The sequence below is a fragment of the Ananas comosus genome, linkage group 3, assembly GCF_001540865.1.
Source record: "Ananas comosus cultivar F153 linkage group 3, ASM154086v1, whole genome shotgun sequence".
Lineage (NCBI taxonomy): Eukaryota > Viridiplantae > Streptophyta > Magnoliopsida > Poales > Bromeliaceae > Ananas > Ananas comosus.
This window is the reverse complement of record NC_033623.1, coordinates 6,375,205-6,396,450: the sequence shown is the minus strand read 5'-3', so window position 1 is coordinate 6,396,450 and position 21,246 is coordinate 6,375,205.

The following is a 21,246-nucleotide window of genomic DNA, read 5'->3' as shown; positions in this document are numbered from 1 at the left end:
GCCAAAATTCGCATTTCTTTAACTCTTTGCAAACAGTTTCTTTTCTCAAAGTACTTGTAACACCACTCTTAAATGATTTTCATGCTCTTCATCACTTCGAGAATATATCAAAATATCGTCGATAAATACAACCACAAACCTGTCCAAATAGGGCTTAAAGACACGGTTCATTAAATCCATAAAGGCTGCTGGGGCATTTGTGAGTCCAAAAGGCATAACTGTAAATTCATAATGTCTATACCGTGTCCTAAAAACGGTCTTGGAAACATCTTCAGGCTTGATCTTAAGCTGATGATAACCTGATTGCAAATCAATCTTGGAATACACTTTTGATCCTTGCAGCTGAGCGAATAAATTATCGATTCTGGGTAATGGATATTTATTCTTGATTGTGACTTTGTTGATTTCTCGGTAATCCACACACAATCGAAGAGATCCATCCTTTTTCTTAACAAACAACACCGGTGCTCCCCAAGGTGACACACTCGGTCGAATGAAACTCTTATCCAATAAATCTTGTAACTGTGCCTTCAGCTCTTTCAATTCAGCGGGTGCCATCCTATAGGGTGCTTTTGAGATTGGGGTAGTCCCAGGGACAAGATCTATCACAAACTCAACTTTCCTATCAGGTGGCATATCCGGCAACTCAGCTGGAAACACATCCCCGAATTCTCGCACAACTGGGATATCATCAATCTTGACGGCTTCTCCGTTGCTCACAGAAATACTAGCCAAATAGGCTACACAACCCCTCCGAATCAACTGTCGTGCTCGGGAAGAGCTAATAGTCATTGCAAACAATGAACTCTGACACCCCTTATAAACAAACTCTTGCTGACCCCGTTCCCTAAAGGTCACCGTTCTGCTCGTGCAATCAATAGTCGCATAATACTGTGTCAACCAATCCATACCCAATATTACATCAAACTCACCTAGTTTGTGTAGTGGTAGTAAATCTACTGGCATAATCCAGTCGCCTACCCGAACTGGGCAGCGAGGGCAAAACTCACGAACATCTAGGGTATGGTCGGGCACGATCACTCGTCCCGGATGCAAAATAGGTGCTAAATGAATGCTATGCAACTCGGCAAACTGCCGATCAATAAAAGAATGCGAAGCACCAGTATCAAATAATGCACGAACACGAATATCATAAAGCATAATGATACTGCTACGACCTCCTCCGCTGCTACGGCCTCCTCCGCTGCTACGGCCTCCTCAGTCTGGGCGGCATACATACGCCCACTCGAACCCTGCTGAGGACTCTCAGACTGCCGCTGTCCCGGTGGTCGTCTGTACTGCGAGGGTGCTGTCGGGGTCCCCTGGCTCGGAGTTGAAGATGCAGCTGCAGATGCTGATGATGGGGCAGGCGAAGAACCTCTCGGGCACTCTGAACGATAGTGGCCCTCCTCGCCGGAGATAAAACACTTGCCCCCCACGTTGTGGACACTGTTGTGGAAAATGAGGCCCACCACAAATGACACAACGTGGCTGTCGACGATGCTCAGGTGCTCCACGTGGTGCTGAAGAACCTCGACCCCTCGACTGGCCTGACTGGCCCCTCGGATACTTCGGTGGTCTCCTAAAGGATTGCTGACCGCTGCTCTCAGCCGCTGGTCTCTTTTCTTTACTTCGATCCACAATGTCTCTTTCCTTCATAATTTCCGCCCCTTTTTCAACAATCAAGGCCCGGTTCACCACTTCCCTGTAAGTAGAAAGGTTTGACGCCTGGACCAATCTGAAAATCGCAGGCCGCAAACCCACCTCAAAAATACGGGCCTTGTCCTCATCATCTCGAACCACAAAAGGAAAACAATGCAGTAATCGGGAGAACTCTCGCTCATACTCTGCTACTGTCCTGTCCCCCTGCCTCAGGTTTCTTAGATTCCTTTCCATCTGCCTCTTCACACTCTGCGGGAAATAGGTCGTCAACAGTAATTCCTTGAATCTCGTCCAAGTGATCGCTGACAAATCCACACGGGGGTCCTCACGGATATCCACCCACCACCTGTAAGCCTCGTCATCAAGGTGGTGCGTCGCAAATCAAACTCTGTATCGCTCCTCAACAAAAGTATCATAGAACAGTTTCTCCATGTGCATTAGCCATTTCTCGACCACCCAATGATCAGCTTTTTTCCCGTCAAAAATACGAGGGGTGTAATGACGAAATTTATTCAGTTGCTCCATCATTCGCTCTCGCTCCTCAACTCCCACCATCTCAGGTAACACTGTCCCTGCCGCAGCCACATGCACGAGTGGTACAACTGTCTCCTGTCGGGGCTCTACCCTCGGAGCTACTGGAGGGTGTGTCTGGTACTGGTGACTATGCTCTCACTGTCGCATCCCTGTCTGGTACTGTAGGTATAGGATTAGGAATCTCTCTGTCGGTCGTCTGCCGCAGTAGTAAATCCTCTAACCTCTTCATCCTGTCCTCCTGTCGACGCTCGGCATTCATCTACTGTCGCGCTGCCGCAGCCTGCTGAGTAACCAAATCCGTCAGCATCGCGAGCTGATCCTACAACTAATGGATCCCACTAGATCCAGAAGTAACGGAGGCCCCCACTTCCTCCGCATCCGCCGCCTCAGCCGCCCCGGCGGCTCTCAAGCGAGTCAAAGGCATCTAGAGCTGTAGCACAAAAACAAATATAGATTAATAAAACCTATACTATTGTACCCTTATTTCAGATATAAGCTAGCTAATCAAGCGAAAGTAATGAAATATAACATATACTAACTTCCGATGTCACGTTGTCGGCCGCCAACGTGATCCTCTGCAAAGTTGGTAATTGCACATTTCGATCAAACTCCTACCATTCGGAGTTTATAAATTACCCAATCAGCATACTTTCGCTAACAACAACCTCAACTAGACCTCGTCTCTCACGAGCCTATTCTTATAGTCCAACCAGCCTAAGGTTTGCTAGGTCTACTAAGACTCAACCCTAGGCTCTGATACCACTATAATCTGTCACGTCCGGGTACAAGCGGAAGCATATCCGGCACGGGCACAGACCCGCCATACACCTACAGTATATAAGGCGTCTACAAGAAAGCAAGTCGATAGGAGAAAAACATAGAAGAATCCTATCCTGATATCAGAGCATATATAAGTCAATAAGACTATCAACAAAAGAACAACAGTGTCCAACTCAAAATAAAAGTACAAATGAAAGTACCAAAACTATAACATCTGGATCCACTACTCATATACATCATAGGCTACACAAAATATCTGTACAATGGTAGTCTCTCTATACACTGGACATCACCCTCGGCCGTAGCCCGAGTAGCAAGGTGATTGACTAGCAAGCTCCTAGCAATGTCTAGCTAGATGCGACTCCCTTGCCACGATCCCTAGCCTCTCCTGTAGATGGCTCTGAAAAAAACAACCATAAAAGGGCGTGAGAACTATTAACAATAGTTTCCAGTGGGTAAGCCGTCAGCCTCGGCGAATTACACCACTAGGCTCATGATGTACTAAATGAAAGTAAAAGCGATAATTGCATGATATATATATATGCAATGCTAACAGGCAATAGGCATATAATCAACATGTAATCATGATTTCTGCAGTAATGAATCAACTGAATAATAGAAGCATAGCGACTACTATAAACATGAACATAAACATGGATGTGTAAGTAAATACTATACACTATAACTGATGAGCATTCATTACTGTCCTTTGTCATTTAGTACTTTCATTTCATTCATAAGGACCTACCCAAGGTAGTCCAGCTTGCGCCGCGCCTAATGGCCCCGTGGTAGTATACACTCCCTACGGCAATCCACTTCAGCATCCAATCCCGCACGGGCGAGCAACTGTCGCGTAGGCCAACTCCGGAGTGCCGGCTTGTAGGAAGCTACTCTCACAAGCGTGTGCGAATGAGCACGATAGCAAGCAAGCAAAGTCCATAGCCCAATTTGTCTTAATCCTCACGATTTAACTTGTAATGTTCTCACTCTCGATCCTTTGATCGGAATTTCAATATAACGAATATTGACAATAGCTAGTATCCACTAGATTAATAAACATGTGAGAATAATGCTAATTTACATATGGCATTAGAAACTTTTCCACTATCATGGCACTATCATTATAGTCACAAAGCATGTCATTGTTCTATACTTTATAATCAATAAAGTCATAAGAATGTCATTCAATTGAATTCAACATAAACATAAAGACTTGTATGCATAAATGTTCTCTACTTATAGAGATCTCAATTCAATTATGTATCGACACTATAGTATAGTGACTAGTCTCAAGTCCTATATCAATCACAAAAGCACACAACCACACCAATTCTATAGTAACATATAGAACATAGGAGAGCTTCACTTGCTGTGGTTAGGTCAAAGCCACATATTACTAAGCTCAAATCAGTCCACAAGAGTCCCAAAATTCAGCTCAATTAAGCCTCAGCCCTGCTGAAAATAATGCATCAAAACCGTATCAAACATACATCCGAAATGTCCAATTTCGGTACTCGTGCACTTAATACGAAGTAGTAACGTAAATCCCTATTTTGGGTCATCTTAATACCTCAAGTTAAGCCTCCAAAATCCCTCACGTATCAGCCGGAGATAATCCGAAGGTCCGTCGCAAGCTGGCTGCGAACAATTTCCAAAACGGCATCAAAATGCTCAAATATAAGCTATTATAGTCGAATTCTTACTAAATCAGTTTTAGAACTGAAATTCCTGCTTACCTCAGGTTAAAACACCTTCTAAACCAGTCCCCAAGGTCACCAAATAAGCTCAATTAAATTTAGAAACCTGCTGCGAAGAAGCAATCTCAAACAGCGTCAAGTTACTCGATTAAATCGCGTATAGTTCCGAAATAGCTTAATAAATCATAATTTACCTTTAACCAGCCTTAAAGCAACCTTTCCCTGGATTAAATTGGGTAAATCACAGCTGGATATCTCCTATCTAGCTTGTAACGCACTGGACCTTTGCAAATTGCGAGGTTCGAGTGATTGGTCGTGCTCTGAGCCTTTCCAGATTTCTGGTAGGTCGTTGACCGTNACCTCTCGTGTTTTCTTTTTGTGAGAGGTTGAGAGATGTACCCGCATATGTATAGAGACCACCATTTTTGTACTACTTATGACTAGCTTTATTTTTTTACCTTGGTATAGATGATAGAACTTTACTTGCTCTGATATCATTAGTTGCTCGTTATTTCATTTCTTGTATTTGTTCTATCTCTTGCTTTTACTTCCGCTTTTGTTGTAGACGCCTTATATGTGTAGACATATGGCGGGTCTGGGCACGCTACCGGGAGGGCCTCCGCCGGTCCCGGGGCGTGACATAGCTGCTGGGATCCTACTCCAACTCAGCTGAAGCAACAAAAGCGAAACGGCTCAAAATCCGACATTAGTACACAAACTAGGAAGAATTTGAGCTAAATACCTTTCTAAAGCTAAAATTCGGCTTTCCCCTGTGATGAAATCACAGAAAACTCAGTAGAAATCCTCCTCCCCACGATTTAAAAGCTTCCTGTGAATCTTCCAACCAGCGAGAATCGAGCGCGGCGCGAAATCGGCGCGAAACGGCGAATTTTACTCGTAGAGAGAGAAACGCTAGAGAGAGAAAGTGGAGAAGATGGAAGAGGCTTGCCCTGAGCTCCAGCAACCTTCCCTGAGCTCCTGGAGTCGTGCTGGGGTTAAGAAGATAAGCATAAGGTGTGAAATTATCAAAATAACCTTGCTGCCACGTTTCTGCCATTGTGTACCGGTACACAATGATGGCTGTACCGGTACACCAAGCAGAAAAATGCTGATTTCGCCAAATCAATGCACTTTCTTACTTTTAGCCATCCAATTACTCTCCAACTTGTCCAAAAACTTGTCCAAGCCTTTTAAAATATGTAGGATAGATCCACATATCATTCCTCACACTCGAACTTCACAATTTGCAAAAGTTCAGTGTATTACAGACACAACGACCTTCTTCACCTACTGCTGCTCCACCTCCTGCTCCTGCTTCTTCACGTCCTTCTATAGAGTTTTCTGAGGAGGATGCCTCGGTGTCATCTATTTTTCGTGAGCAACAACGGTTATCAGAAGAGCTTCAGAAATTATCAGCGGATCAGACTCGGATAAGAAAGGATGTGAGCAAGATAAAACAGTTGATGAAGGCGATTTTTGATAAGTTGGGTTGTTGTAGTTCTAATCTTCCTCCGGAGGGTGATGGCTCAGACTGAGTGTTATGGAGTTCCTTTTTTTGTCTTTTTGGTGCTTTCTGACAAAAAGGGGGAGATAATGATGATGCTTATGCTTAGATTGTTGATTTTTTGATATAATGCTGATTATGGATGTACTTAGATATGATGCTGATTGTGGATGTACTTAGATGAATTATGACTGACTATGACTGACTATGTTTTGATATGATAAGTATTCTTGAATCTTGATTGTGTTTTAAGAATATTTTTGCAGGAATGTTCAAGACTTCAAGACTCAATGTCTAAGTATAGAGTTTGATTAGGATTGTGAAAAAATTGTAATTTTTTCTTTATTGGATCGATCATACAGGATATTGTCGTTTGATGATTGCGATGATCTTCTTTTATTGTTTCTGAGTTGTGTACGAGCGTTGTAATATGTTTTGTCACGAAATCGCCAAAGGGGGAAATTGTTAAGGATTTTCTAGGTTGGCGGATTTCGTAAAGTCGAATGGAGTCTTGAAGAGTCAAACACGGGGTTTTGAAACTAAGATTCAATTTGAAGATCAAAGACTCATTCGGAAAGTTCGACACCTCAGGTATGAAGAATAGATCATTTATGGTGATTTTAATTGATTAAAATAAGTTTAGAAGACTTAGATTGCATTAAAAAGCTAAATCTGAACATTTTAGTGTTCTGGGACCGGTCCCTGAGATGAGAGACCGGTCTCCCAGGGTCCTCTATGCGTGGAAAGTTGAGGCAACCGGTCTCTGAAAAGTGAGACCGATTCCAAAGCGATGGTTTTTCTGTCACACAGCGAGGGACCGGTCTCTGAATGAGAGACCGGTTCCCGAAGCCATTTTTTTTCAGGCACGCAACGAGGGACCGGTCTCCCAAAGACCAGTCTCCTCAAGAGGACCGGTCCCTGAGGACGTCGTCAGTTTTTAAACTTGGCTTTTTGCAATCCTAGTCGGCTTCTAAGTCTTCTAAACCTATAAATATGATATGAGGGTACCCATATGATATATGCTTTGAAAGATAATCATTTAGAAACTCAAAAACTTGATTTGGACCATTTGATCTATATTTTAAATATCAAGCTCTTAGATCATCAATTTGATTCTTTGATTACAATTCAATTGTTCCTTGAGGATCAAATTAATGATATTCTAAGAAGGGTTTTTCCTCATGTTATACGTGCTTTCCAAGTAATCAAATCACCACAAATCATCTTCTCTACGAGCTCCAGACGGAGGATTTGCACGTGGATCGCGTGTGAGGCCGAGGATTCGGTGGACGCATCGAGGAGTCGAGGCGTTGACGCGGCAAGGACTTGCGGCGTGATCGGTTGGAGGATTCCAAGCGATCGAGGACCAGCGAAGACAATCTACGACGAGGATTCGGTAAATTGAGTCGTGTATTTTTGTTAAATCACTTGTACTCAAGTTTTCTTAGTGGATTTCATCGTGTGATCGGTCCCGTGGGTTTTTCTTTCTGAATTGGAGTTTTCCCACATTAAAACTTGGTGTGTTGTTTTTATTTTCCGCATTCTCTTTTAATTTGCATCGGGTTTATTTGTTTTTTTCGTTTTACACCTATTCACCCACCTCTAGGTGTTATTTACCTTTTAGATCCTCGGGATTCATATCTTTCATGAGGAATATGGTAAATAGAATATGCATGTTGATAAATCATGGAATATGTTGGATGGCATATGAATGTTAACATTATGAAAATATGCTAGTTGGTATATGTGTATAGACATATTGTGGGATATGATAAATGGAATATGCATGTTGACATTGTGGAATATGCTAAATGAAATTATGCATGTTGGCAAGTTGTAAAATGTGCTAGAAAGTGTATGCATGTGCAATTGTGACATTGTGGCATTTGACCTAATAATGAGAACTTAGAAACAAAGTTATATGTTGACATAAATGTAGAGAGTGGCATTGATGAGTCTTGAATACTAGTGTTACAATATTGACATCAATGGGACAAGGATGCTAGAATACAAGTGTGGCATTAATGAACACTTAGTGTGGCATGAAAATGGGTATAAAGAATGAGTAGTGTGATGACACTAAAACAAGTTAAAGAGTGCAAGTAAAGGACATAGTTGAACATTATGACATAGCAACCTTAGAGTTAAGGGTCATATGAGCATTGCATCCTCATTGTGAGGATTGGATTGAACTTGGAATTCTTAAAGTTAAGGATTGATCGTACTCACCCATAGTCTTGGTTCGAGGGCGGTAGCTCCCCCTCGGGTGATGGGCTCCGGAGTAGTCATCACTGGGTCGTAGCGAGTATCTCCCTAGAGGACGGTCCCGTCGGGTCGTAGCGAGTATCTCCCCGATAATAGGGATTTGGGTTAGTGAGTTTGTTGAGAGCGAAACCTACGGGTTAGCCAAGAGATTGGGCAATGAAATCTTGCATTCATCATGAATTGACTCAAGATCGAGTCGAATGGCATAGTTGGCCAAAGTAAATGTAACCTTAGGAAAGAATGACAATTGAGTAAAGTGTGGCTAAGAATAAAGAGTAAAGAATGGCAAGTAGTAAAGAATGTCTAACAATAAAGAATGACAATGATAGAGAGTAAAATCGTTTAATCTACTTGCATAGTTGCATGAATTTCATATTGCATATTGTGAGGCACATTCATGTATTTTAATGTTGCATAAAATACTTATGGATATCTGTTGGACTAACATGATTGCAGTGCCTCCTTGGACCTGGTAGGTTATGCTTTTCCCTTGGGTGGCCGTACCCACTGGGAATTATGGACAATAGTTCTCACCCCGGTATTATTTTTGGGGGTACAGGTTCACACGTGAGCGGCGCGGCGGCGCAAGGCGAGGGCGTAGCTCGATAGTTAGCGCCCTACCACCGAGACCAGAGATAGCGATACCCTGAGTCGGCTACATAGAAATGTCAAGGAAAAGAAAAGAACCAAGTTGTAATGAAATAATAAGAATTGGATTGTGTTTGGGAGTTAGAATCATTCAATCAAAAATGTAGTAATCTTGTTAAAGCTAGATTGTATTTCGAAGCTAAAAAGAATGAAAGATGTAATATGTAAAATGTAATATGTGAGTTGAATGCATGTAATAACTTAGTTGTTTATGTTTTCGATACTTTCCTTATGCAATCTATGTTTGTATGCTGTTCCTGATTGGAACCTCGCGCATTGTATGGATTGTGACTCCTTGGACGTACAGGGAAAACTTTGTCCGCGGTACAGGGAAAACCCTGTCCGTTCGGCGGTCTGTTGGCGTGCCCGAAACCGACCAAATAGGCGGGCTCGAGGCGTGACAATAGTAGTGGATTTAAGTATCGTTTGATCCCTTTGCTACCATCGAGTTTTGGGGGAGGTTCCAACAGCTTTAGAGGAGTTGTTTGTTGTGATTCTTCAACCTAGATCCAAGGAGAAGCTGGATTGAAACTGGGAACGTGACTAACTAGCTATTTTCTTTTCTATGATGCTGAAAATAGTGATGTTAGTAACAGTTTTGGTGTTATTTTGGCAATTGTTCATAGTAGGATGTGTGAACCTTGTGACTGAGCTGTGGGTGACTCTTGAAGCTGGTTTCACTGTGGTTCTTCAATTGAATCCAGGGGAAAAGCTCAGTTTGAGCTAATGGAAGATATACAACCTACTAGCTCTTTAGTTTAATGTTTTGGTTGTAGCTTTGAAGTAGCTTTTTTATGTAAACTCGCAGCAGGTTCGCAACAATGGGATTAGACCTCTTTGAGCTGAATTTAGTGACTTTGGGAGTTGATTTTGGAGTGCTTCAACCTGTGTTCAAGTGGAGGTTTAGCTTTAATCTAAACTTAGGTGAGAATCTAGCCTGTACTATGTTAGTATGTGAGGTTTTAATGTAAGTATGCAAAGCCAGCTCTTAGCTGATTTTGGACTTATTGTTAGGGTGCTTGGGGTCTGCGGATTACCTTCGCTAGTGGGATCGACGAGGGTTGACGGGTTTAGGTGGGTTTGACCTCACCGGAATAAGTGAATTCCCTCTATGTTCTTAATAATGCCATAGAATTGTGAATCATATGTCAATAGCATAATGAAGGAATAATTCGACGCATTAGTTGCATTTTATCTTGTGATACTATCATATCCCTATGAAGTAGAGAGTAAAGATATTCATCTATTATATAATAACTAGTATACTTGTGTAGACAAGAAACCAATGAACATAGTATGCTTAGAATAGCATTAGTTTCGTGTTATTATTATAATCTAGTCGATACTAACACCTTCTGTTGTACTTAGATTCCGACCTATAGGTCGGTAGAGGACATCTCATGTTTGGGACATGACGATTGAGGACTTTGTACTATGGATCATGCTTGCTTGCCATTGTGCTCATTCGCACATGCTTACGAGGGTCGCTCCCCACAAGCCGGCACTCCGGAGTTGGCCTATGAGACAGATTGCTCGCCCGTGCTGGATTGGGTGCCGAAGTGGATTGCCGTGGAGAGTGTATACTACTATGGAACCATTAGGCGCGGCGCAAGCCGGACTATCATATGTAGGTCCTGATGAATTGAACAGAGATACCAACTGTATTGATATAATGGTCACTACTAGATAGGGTGCATATATGAAATTATATATCATGCTTACTTGTGTAGAGTAGCATCTTATTTGTTACATCATAATAGTCACAATCATAGTGGTTTACTACTCTTTAGTTGTTCATATCATTGTGATTCATATCATGTTCTAGACATACATGCTTTACCTTATACATCTTGAACCTAGTGGTATAATTCGCTGAGATCGGCGGCTTACCCACTGAGAACTATTGTTTAATAGTTCTCACAACCTCTTTGTTGTTGTTTATTACAGAGCCATCCACTACGGGAGAGGCTAGGGATCGCGGCAAGGGAGTCGCGTCTAGCTAGGCGTAGCTTGGAGTCTTGCTAGGTGATCCTTGCTATTTTGAGATTTGTCGGCGAGGGTGATGTGTACCAGTGTATAGAGAGACTACCACTTGTGTATATACAGTTTTTGGTGGCCCTATGATGTATATCAGTTATAGAGAGTGGTACTTTACAGTTTTCTGTTTCTACTTTCTGTTGAGTTTAGTGGAGTTGTACTAGCTATTCTCTAGTCGTTAGTACTTTTTGTACATTTTATGCTCTGATATCATGTTAGATTCTTCTGTTGATTGTTACTTTTTTGAAATGATTTTAGTAGACGCCTTGTATATTACAGGTATATGGCGGGTCTGTGCATGTATCGGGTATGCTTCCGCTGATACCCGGGTGTGACAGAATCTCACATAAGTAGAGATTTAAACAGATTATGATCTATCTCTTAAATTTATTTTTTATCCCATGTGGATTACGAATATTTTAGATAAGTCCCAATGTGGACGAATCCTAACATCAACAAACGCATAAAGAAACAGTTGGCACTTCTACGGGCAATACAAATCAAGCTCCTTCATCGAAATCTAAGAAACAAAAGGTCGCTGATGATAACGTTCAGTTAATGTTGCTGACTGAGATAAAGGAATTGATTAGTGTCATGAAAGATCCAAGAAAGACTTATAAACAGAAAATATTACAATATTTAAAGGAGTTTAATTTCTCAGAATTAATCACTATAGCTGCTCATGTGCACCTTTTGTTGCATGAAGTTCAAGGTATAATATTTTTGCACAAAGTTGTGAGAGGCATTTTGTGTGGTTGACAGATTTTACTGCTAATATGTTGGGTGTTGCAGGTCAATGAGTAATGTGGAATGATGTAATGCATGTTTAGAGATTTAGTAGTTGGTCAATTTAAGGTCATTTTGGTGTCATTTTGGGTCATTTTGGAATGAAGCTTGATATACTTTATATTTTTTTTACATAAAGGTTGGTATGTTTAAGACTATGTTTTCTTATATTATGAAATTTATGATGAGATATTATAGGATAATACATTAAATATTTTAAATTTTGTTACTACATACAACTGATGTATAGCTGGGGTATATATAAAGTGTTTTCAAGTTGAAAAAGTTTGTTACTTTTTTTCTTATTTTTCAAATAATTATGTTATAATTTCTACTCATATTTTTTTTGTTAAATGATTTTATTTATACCAAAATATACTTAAAATTTATTTAATTATTTATTTAGGGCTTTTTTATAAAATAACCCTATAAAATTTTATAATTTGCGAAATAACCCTACCAAATTTATATTTGGCAAACTAACTCTCTTTTCGCCACATAGGAGCCACGTGGGATTATTTTTCGAAAAGCGGTGAATTGTTCCCTGCACTCCCCAATTTCTTTTAAAGGCGGTGAATCGTTCACCGCTTTTTCCAATTTCTTCTCTCTTTTTTTTTAAATACGGTGAATCGTTCGCCGCATTCATTAAAATTGTACGTGGATTATATAGGAAATAGAAAAAAGTGAGGTTGTTTGGATTATATGTGGATCATTAAAATTTTATTTGATTGTTCGGATTGTATGGATAGATTATTAGGATTTTCATGCTGTTAAGATTATATGGATAGATTCTTAGGATTTTCAGACTGTTAAGATTATATGAAATTGTGTGGATAAATTATTAGAATTTTTAGATTGTTAAGATTATATGAAATTGTATGGATAGATTATTAGGATTTTCAGGCTGTTAAGATTATATGAAATTGTATGGATAGACTATTAGTATTTTCAGGCTGTTATGGTTATATGAAATTGTATGGATAAATTATTATGATTTTCAGGTTGTTAAGATTATATGTGATTTGTTAAAATTTTTATGTACTTGTTAGGATTATATATAGATATAGAAAGAAATAGTAAATAAGTGAAATGCGGTGAATAGGTGACCTAAAAAATTAAGAAGGCGGTGAATCGTTCATGTAACATACCGAACTTCTAAAATTACGACGTTTCGGTGGGAACTAGCTTAAAAAGCTAGTTAAATAAGTTCCAACAAGATTTGGAGAGCATTCGAGTATTTTCGGTGCAAACTCAATGCAAAAACGGACTTAAAAAGCTAAAATTTGCCTAAATTACATATTTTGTATTGAGTACCGGTACTGGAATCTGAGTACCGGTACGCAATACAAAATGTGGAATTCGAGCTCTCGGGTTTTAAGGAATCAAACTTGAGTACCGGTACTGAAATTGTATTGGATCGATACTGGAAATCGAGTACCGATACACAGTGAAAAATGGAAAATCCAATGTTTGGGTTCTGAGGTACTGAGAATCGGGTACCAATACTGGCTGCCCGAGTACCAGTACGCTAAACCAAGTATCGGCACTCGACTTAGTAGAGTGTAGTTTTTGAAGGGTAATATGGTAATTTCATTGGGGCCTTATCAAAGGGGGTCCCCAGTCCCTTCTCTGCAGAACACACACATGCACGCGCGTGTAGAGAGAGAGAGAGAGAGAGAGAGAAGGGGGGGGGAGCTCATCTCTCTCACTCTCTTCTTCCTCCTCTCCAACTTGAAGATTTTGGTGGAGATCGAACTCGGGAAGCTTGGCGGAGCGGTGAATCAAGCTCTCGGGCGCTTGGTGGCTCGGAATGCTTTCGACTTGAGATTCGTTTTGGATCATGAGATTAGGGTTTTGTGTTCGATCCTTGAATTTAGGATTTTGGTAAACCCTAGATAAATCTAGGCCACAAATAGTGGGATTTACCATGAGATTTGGGTTTCTCCTCTAGTTTTGAAAAAACCCTAGGTTGAAAGCGGGGTTTGCTAGTGGAGGGTTTAAAAATTATTTTAACCCTTTTTAGAATCCTAATTGAGGGTTAGGAAATCATGTGAGGCCACTTGATTTTAAAAGTAAAAATCATTTAGTGGTTCGAAATTGGTAACGAATGGATCTTGTGTATAAGGCATGGAAGCTTGGAAGTAAGCTTGGAGATCCAAGAGAATGACCTAATTGCAAGTGTCTACAAGCAATTAGGGAGCTTGTAAGGTGGGTTGTGCTTCACCGAAGTGACTAGGTCGCTTCTATGCCAAAGTGTGAAGTATGGTATTATTTATTGATGCATGCATGTAATGATAAATTAATTGGTTAAATGAGTATGCATAGATTGTATGCTACTTAGGGTAAATTATCTACTATTAGATAAGAGCTAGATAAGGACATAGGCATGTGGAACATATAGGATATGTGTATGCCTAGGTGTGGATATGAACATAGGTCGATGAACTCTAGGAAAATTAGAGAATCTGACAAGCATGAAATAAGAAACTAGAGGGCATGAGAATTATGAATAGGATAAGTAATAACCTAATTGGACATTAAACCTAGTGTCATTGAACTTAGGTTGGAAAATGTAGTGGTAGGAAAACCACATGTGTTGGATAGTAATTGAATCTAGAGTTAAGTGAACTTAGGTGGGGAAAACATAGGACATAGTGTAATTGAACTTAGGTTATAAGGCATAATAGTAGGATGACCTCTTGGACATGTGATTATGAACCTAGGGAGGTTGACAACATAGGTATGTGATCAACCATTGAGACTTGGAAAGTGGATTTCGGAATCCTAGGACTTGTGATCGTTGAAGTTCTTGGCTATGGGTGCATATGGCATGTTCTTCTCCCACCGCAAGAGCCTCGAGGGTGTGGACTGTGGAAGATTCTTGGCTGCGGGTGCATGTGACATGTTCCTCTCCCACCGGAAGAATCTTCGTGCGCTAGGGTGTATGCGGCATGTTCCTCTCCCTATCGGGGATCCCGGCTGCGGGTGTATGCAGCATGTTTCTCTCCCACCGGGGGATCCATGACTGCAGGCGTATGCAGCTTTCGCTGCCCGTCGGCCGCCTTGGTGTGTGGATTGAAGGCAGAGGTGCACGACAGGTTCCTCTCCTCANTCCGCTGCGTTTTTACCGTACGCAATTTTCTAACATATCCCTCACCCGCTGAGTGGATTCAAGGCTGAGGTGCACGACAGGTTCCTCTCCTCAGGCCTAGATATGAGCGATAGTCTGCTGATGATTGACTCAAGACCGAGTCGGGTGGTATAGCTTGGCTAAGGTAAAAAAAACCTTAGGAGCGGATAGTAAATGCAATGGATTGTGAAATAGAAAGTAGAAATGGTAGATCTACTTGCATGGATTTCATATTGCATCTTGTGAGGTAACAGCATGATTTTATTACTTGCATAAAAACTATATGTTTAATTGTTGGACTAACTTGTCTTTGTTACCCCTTCTGGACCTGGTGGGTCGAGTTTTTTCCTTGGGTGGCCGTACCTACTGGGAATTATGATTATAGTTCTCACCCCCATATTTTTCAGGTCCACATGTGAGCGGTGCGGCGACGTGAGGAAAGGGCGTAGCTCGGTAGATAGCGCTCTACCACTTGAGACCACAGATAAGTGTACCCTGGGTCGGTATAGCTTAGGGTATAGGAAAGACAAGAACAAAATTGTAAGAACTTGATTGTATTTGGAAGCAAAATGAATGTAAATGTAATGTGAAATGTGACGAATGTTTGTAATAGCTTAGAAATTATGGTGATGCCTTCCTTATGCGATCGGTGTGTAAATTCTGTCCTTGTTTGGAACCACTTGAATTATATTGTTTGCGACGCCTTTGACGTACATGAGAGAAACTGTCCGTTCGGTGGTCTGTCGGCGTGCCCAAATCCAACCAAAGAGACGGGTCTCAGGGCATGATAGTTCACCGTCTTACTAAAGACGGTGAATGATTCACCGCCTTCATAAGAAATATCCCCCACGCATACGTGGAGAAAGGAGGGTTAGTTTGTCACGCCCCGAATTACTCGATCCCCGGGCTCACTAATAGACCCGCCGTATACATATGTAATTCCCCTGTATACGAAGCGAAAAAGTAGAAGTACCTGTAATCATACAATACCACAAACAGTAGTATAGAGCTGCTAGGAAAATTAAACCATAAATAAAACAGTGGTTCGATACATACATATCAACCTGGTACAAAAACACTCGCTCCAGCGAGGTACTATATCAGTATGTAAAGAACCAAAAACTACAACTATCTGTAGCTGGTACTCCTCTAGCTCGGCGACTCGTCTAGAAGGGCTCTAACTCACAACGCCCTTGCCACGATCGGTCTCGGTAGAAGCAGCAGCCGGAACAGAAGGCTCTACAAAACAGGGGTAACAACTGGGTGGGAGAACTACTACAAAAGAAGTAGTCCTCAGTGGGTACTACCCTCAAACTCATCGGCTCACCCACTAAGTCTACAGATCTAAGTTCAGTGATAGAAAAGAAAGCTGGAACAAATCTACAACTGTATGCCACTATCCTATCATGATCCAACACTACTATCTGTAGAGTAACGCAACCTCAGACCCAAATCCATAGGGACTGTGAACACACCTGTTCCAGGGACTGTGAACGCACCCGTCCCGCCTGTTGAATCCTAAATGCTACCTTGTCACGCCCCGGGACCGGCGTAGGCCCGCCCAGTGCGTGCCCAGACCCGCCATATGCCTACACATATAAGGCGTCTACAACAAAGCGGAAGAATAAGATAAGAGATAAACTACATCTAGAGATATCAGAGCAAGTATACATCTAGAGTCTATAGTAGATAAAACATAACTAAACAATAAAAGTAAAACATAACGTTATACAGTATCCATCTNACGTATTCCCAAATTTTCGGAATTTTCTGACACCGTGTATTTTTTGCTAAAATATCAGCCTGGTCTCACACAGAAAATTTTTAATCTTCTATTTTCACTCCGATTTCCGCACGAGTCAATCCTGACGTATAATTTACTTGTCTAAGTCCAATAAAAATAGTATCTCACACTATTTTTATTTATATTCACTTTTAATAAAAAAATTCGGTATGTTACATACCTCCACACTAATCAGTCCGTGGAGAGCAAGTTCAACCAGGACACTACACATCGCAAATGCACAAAGCCCGACTCTAGAGTGGCACTCGTGGGCGCTACCCAACCGAGTATGCAAGCGTATCTCTGTCGAGCTCAATCAGGCTCTCACAGGCTATAATCAAATAAACAGTGTCCGACTGGTCTAACAACCAAAACTCACGTGCCATCGGCACAATCTGATGCAAAGCCCGCAATCTGGGTCCACCGTCAACCCCGACAGCACTCGACAGTCCGAAACAGCCTAGACACTGCTGTAAAAATAAGCTCGGCATCTCCGCACGAGCGTAACTGCATTCTACACTATCCCGGGTATCTACCACCAACAAACTGCGGTGATAAAGATCTACTACAGTTCCTAAGCTTTCAGCGTATCAAATGCACAAAACAGTGTGGATACTATTCGCGACAAGTCCCGAATCTATCTTAGTATCCAATGCACACTAACAGTGAGGATACGAAGCACAACAGCTTCAGAAGCTATCTGAGTATCAAATGCGCACTAACAGCGTGGATACGAAGCACAAAAGCTTAAGGAGCGAACAGAAAAGACAGTGCAGAACCTACAATTGAATATTACCCAAGCTCGGCATCTCGCCCGAATGTAAATGCATTCTAAACTACCCTGAGTATCCACCGCGCTAAAACTGCAGTGATACAAACCAATCCCAGCTCCTAGAGCTAAATCAGGTAGTATAAGTATATGACGGGTCAAATCGCTGGTTTTCTTCTAAGTCAAATTTCAAGTCCAACATGTATAATTTATCTAATTACTACAGCATGCTCCAAATTCAGATTTCATTTAATATGGTTATCAATGAACTCGAGCTAAACATGATATATCAAAGCCGAAATTATACATGTCTACTATGCATATGCTTCGGAGGCAAAACCGATGATAAACCCACCTTCGCGACACTCCACAACAGCAAGAGGGTCCGAATGGCTTGAAGCCTCAGCCGAAAACACCCACAACTAGCAACTGAGATACTAGAATGATCTATGTAACATACCACATCCCTCGTAAATCGCGTCGAGTTCCGTCAACACGAGCGGAACGCGAAATTGAATGGGTTAAAGCGGACCCAAAGTGTATTGGAGTTCTCTAACGGAGCAAAAAGGGACCCGGAGAGCAAATTTGGAAATCTGGCTAAGTCCCAGATTTTGAGCTCTCGGGGACCGGTCCCTGAAGGAGAGACCGGTCCCCGTACGCGTAGCCTGCCAGGAAGTCCTGAGGCAACCGGTCCTTGGTGGTGAGACCGGTTCTCGGGAGACCGGTCCCTCGCTGCGCAACAGCAGAAAAACTCGAAAATTTGGCTAAGTCCTGGAAAACTCCCGTTCGGGAACCGGTCCCTGGTCGGGGAGACCGGTCCCCGAAGGCGAAAAATGCCCAGTCTGGGCAGATCAGGGGAAACAAGTGGAGGGGCTTAAATGCAATTGTTACAACACTATATATAGACTCCCCTCTCTCTCCCACAGCCATTTCCACCCTTCTCACCCATTTCCTCTCTTTCTCTCTCTAGAACTCTTGCTCTAGGGCTTGGAGAAGAAGAAGAAGAAGTGAAGAGGAGGAGGATTTGGAGGCTTTGGAGGGTTCTACAAGCTCTCCTACAAGAAGGACTTGGAGGAGCTAGGGCTAAGGTGAGTTTTTGGTAGAAATGAGCCTAGGGTTTGGATTTTGGCTTAGAAGATGGGAGCTTTGTGCTCCCTAGAGGCTTTAAAGGCTCTTTTGAGCCATGTACACCATGGTTCCCATGAGAGCTCAAAGTGCTCTCATGGTGAATCCTTGGAAGTGGTGTTTGGAGCCCTAGGGTTGGTACCAAAGGTCTAGAAACCTTACTAGAGTGCTTCTTAGATGATTCTAAGCTATCGTTTGCTTAGGATTGGGATCGATTCATGGGAAAACCCTAAATGACAATATTAGGGCTTGGATTTGGGGCTTTTGCCCTAGGATTTTTCGGGGACAAATTGACCCCGTAGAAACCTAATTGGGGGTGTCCTAAACGCGTGGGACAACTTCGTTTAACATTGCGAAAATGATAGAGTATAGTTCATGTACAAAAAGGCCTAATATGGCACTATTTTGATTATAGGGCGCGGAATCGGCTTTCGTAAAGTGCGGGAGCTTTCATAATCTACACCCACACAACCAATAGAGGTGGGGGGTGCACGCCGGAATCGTTGGATTCCCTTCTATGTCTGTTTTCTCTATTCTTGAGCATATATTTTATATATATACCCATTCATGCATAGTAGGGTAGTTACATGTGGAACTTGGTTTGACTTCATTTATATGCTTCTAACGTAGTTGAACATAGAGGATGATAGAACCAAAATGGACATGTGTGATTGGACCCTCAAGTTGTGTGAATGTGAGAATGGACTTGGACAATAGAAAACAAGGGTGACATTGACATAGAAACAAGATTTGCATTGAGAGATGAACCGTTGAATATAGTTTAACCCATTTTGACATCGTCAAAGGTAAAGCCTTGAGAGTGGCAAGAATGAATAGGTAGAGACCTATCGTGACATTGGCATTGTGACTAGTGGCTATGAGTCCTCAAGTTGAGGATTAGATCGATACTCACATTTCGTCTTGGCTTGAGGGAGGTCGCTCCCCCTCGAGCGGTGCGCTCCGGAGTTGGTCACCACTGGGCGTGGTAAAGTCCCACCAGTTGACGGTCCCTAGGGAGGTTCGAGTCCCCCGTTATTAAGGGATTTGGGTTGTGAGTTATTGGGGTTAACAGAGTTAACCGGTAAGATTGGGTAAAAGCCAAAATTTGATTATGATTGTAGCATGCATGCATTTCTATATCGCATTGAAATTATATGTCCACTGACTTCTTTCTTGCAGGCATAGTATTAGTTGCATTAGTAGTGGTTACTTTTCTTCCTTTGAAATACTTATGCCTGGATGGACCTAGTGGGTAAGTCGGCGAGATCGGATGCCGAGCCCACTGGAAACTTCGTTGTAGTTCTCACACCACTAACCCTACAGGTCCTAGCACGAGCGGGGCGGCGGAGGACCGAGGTAAGGGTTTGGCGCCATAGGTAGCGGCCACCGGGACTTTACACATTTCGTAGTCATTCCCTTTTTGTTATACATGTATCAACTTTATTTTGTTGATTTAGAGATGTAAAGTTGTAAAAACAATCATGTATTTGGTGGATGACTAAATGTAAAAGATATGATGGTTGAATGTAATGTAATAGCTTTGTTTACTTTAATTTGGTTTAAATGAAATCAAATATCATGTGTGATGTATATATATAGCTTAGAGCTTTCGCTTCCGTTGCTGCTTGCCCTCGTGCAAGCCTTATATTATATATGCAATTTTCTTGTTGGTTGCCTATTTATACATGTTATTAGAGCCTTGGGCGGACAGGGGAGGCTCTGTCCGTTCGGCGTCTGTTGACGTGACCCGAACCCGACCAAATTGGCGGGGATTGGGGCGTGACAATCTAATACCAAAATTCATCAAAATCCATCCAAATCCACCTAATTTCAGCACCTAAGCTTAAATTGGCTCAAATACAATGCTAACTTCACCTTTCCAAACCCAAATCAGCTGTAGCAAGGTCCCAAAACTAGTAAACCAAGATAGAATATCACCCTCTGGTCCAAACTCTACATCCTTCGAAGATCTGAACACAAAAACATCAAAGTTGCATCAATAACCCCAAATTTTAGCACTTAAGCTTAAACCGACAACTCCAATATCAAAACTCACCTATCAATCCCCAAATCTGGTGAGGAGGGTCTCAAATCAAGTGGAGTATACTGAGATATCAAGCTCAGGTCCAAAATCCTCCTGCCTCCAAAGATAGCATCAAAGAAAACTCATAAACTTGAGAATCTGCCCAAAACAACAGCAGCAGAGAAGAACTTGAGTTCGACCAAGCTAACCTTCACCAAAATCTGCAATATTGGACTTAGTGGATTCCTCTTGAAGTCTAGAATCCAACAAACTAAGTTTCACCGCAATCCGACCTTTCTACGTCGCACACGAGCCAAAACACCGAAGGTCGTTGCTGGAAAACTGCAGAACTAGCACTCCACCACCTTCCAATTGAAAGATTGGATGCAAATTGAGGAAATCTGAGGGTTAGAAAAGCAATTTGAGGCTTCTCTGTAAAGAACATGTGAAAAGAGCTCACTGGGGTCGAATAGCACCTATTTATAGGGTGTTAGAACGGTCCT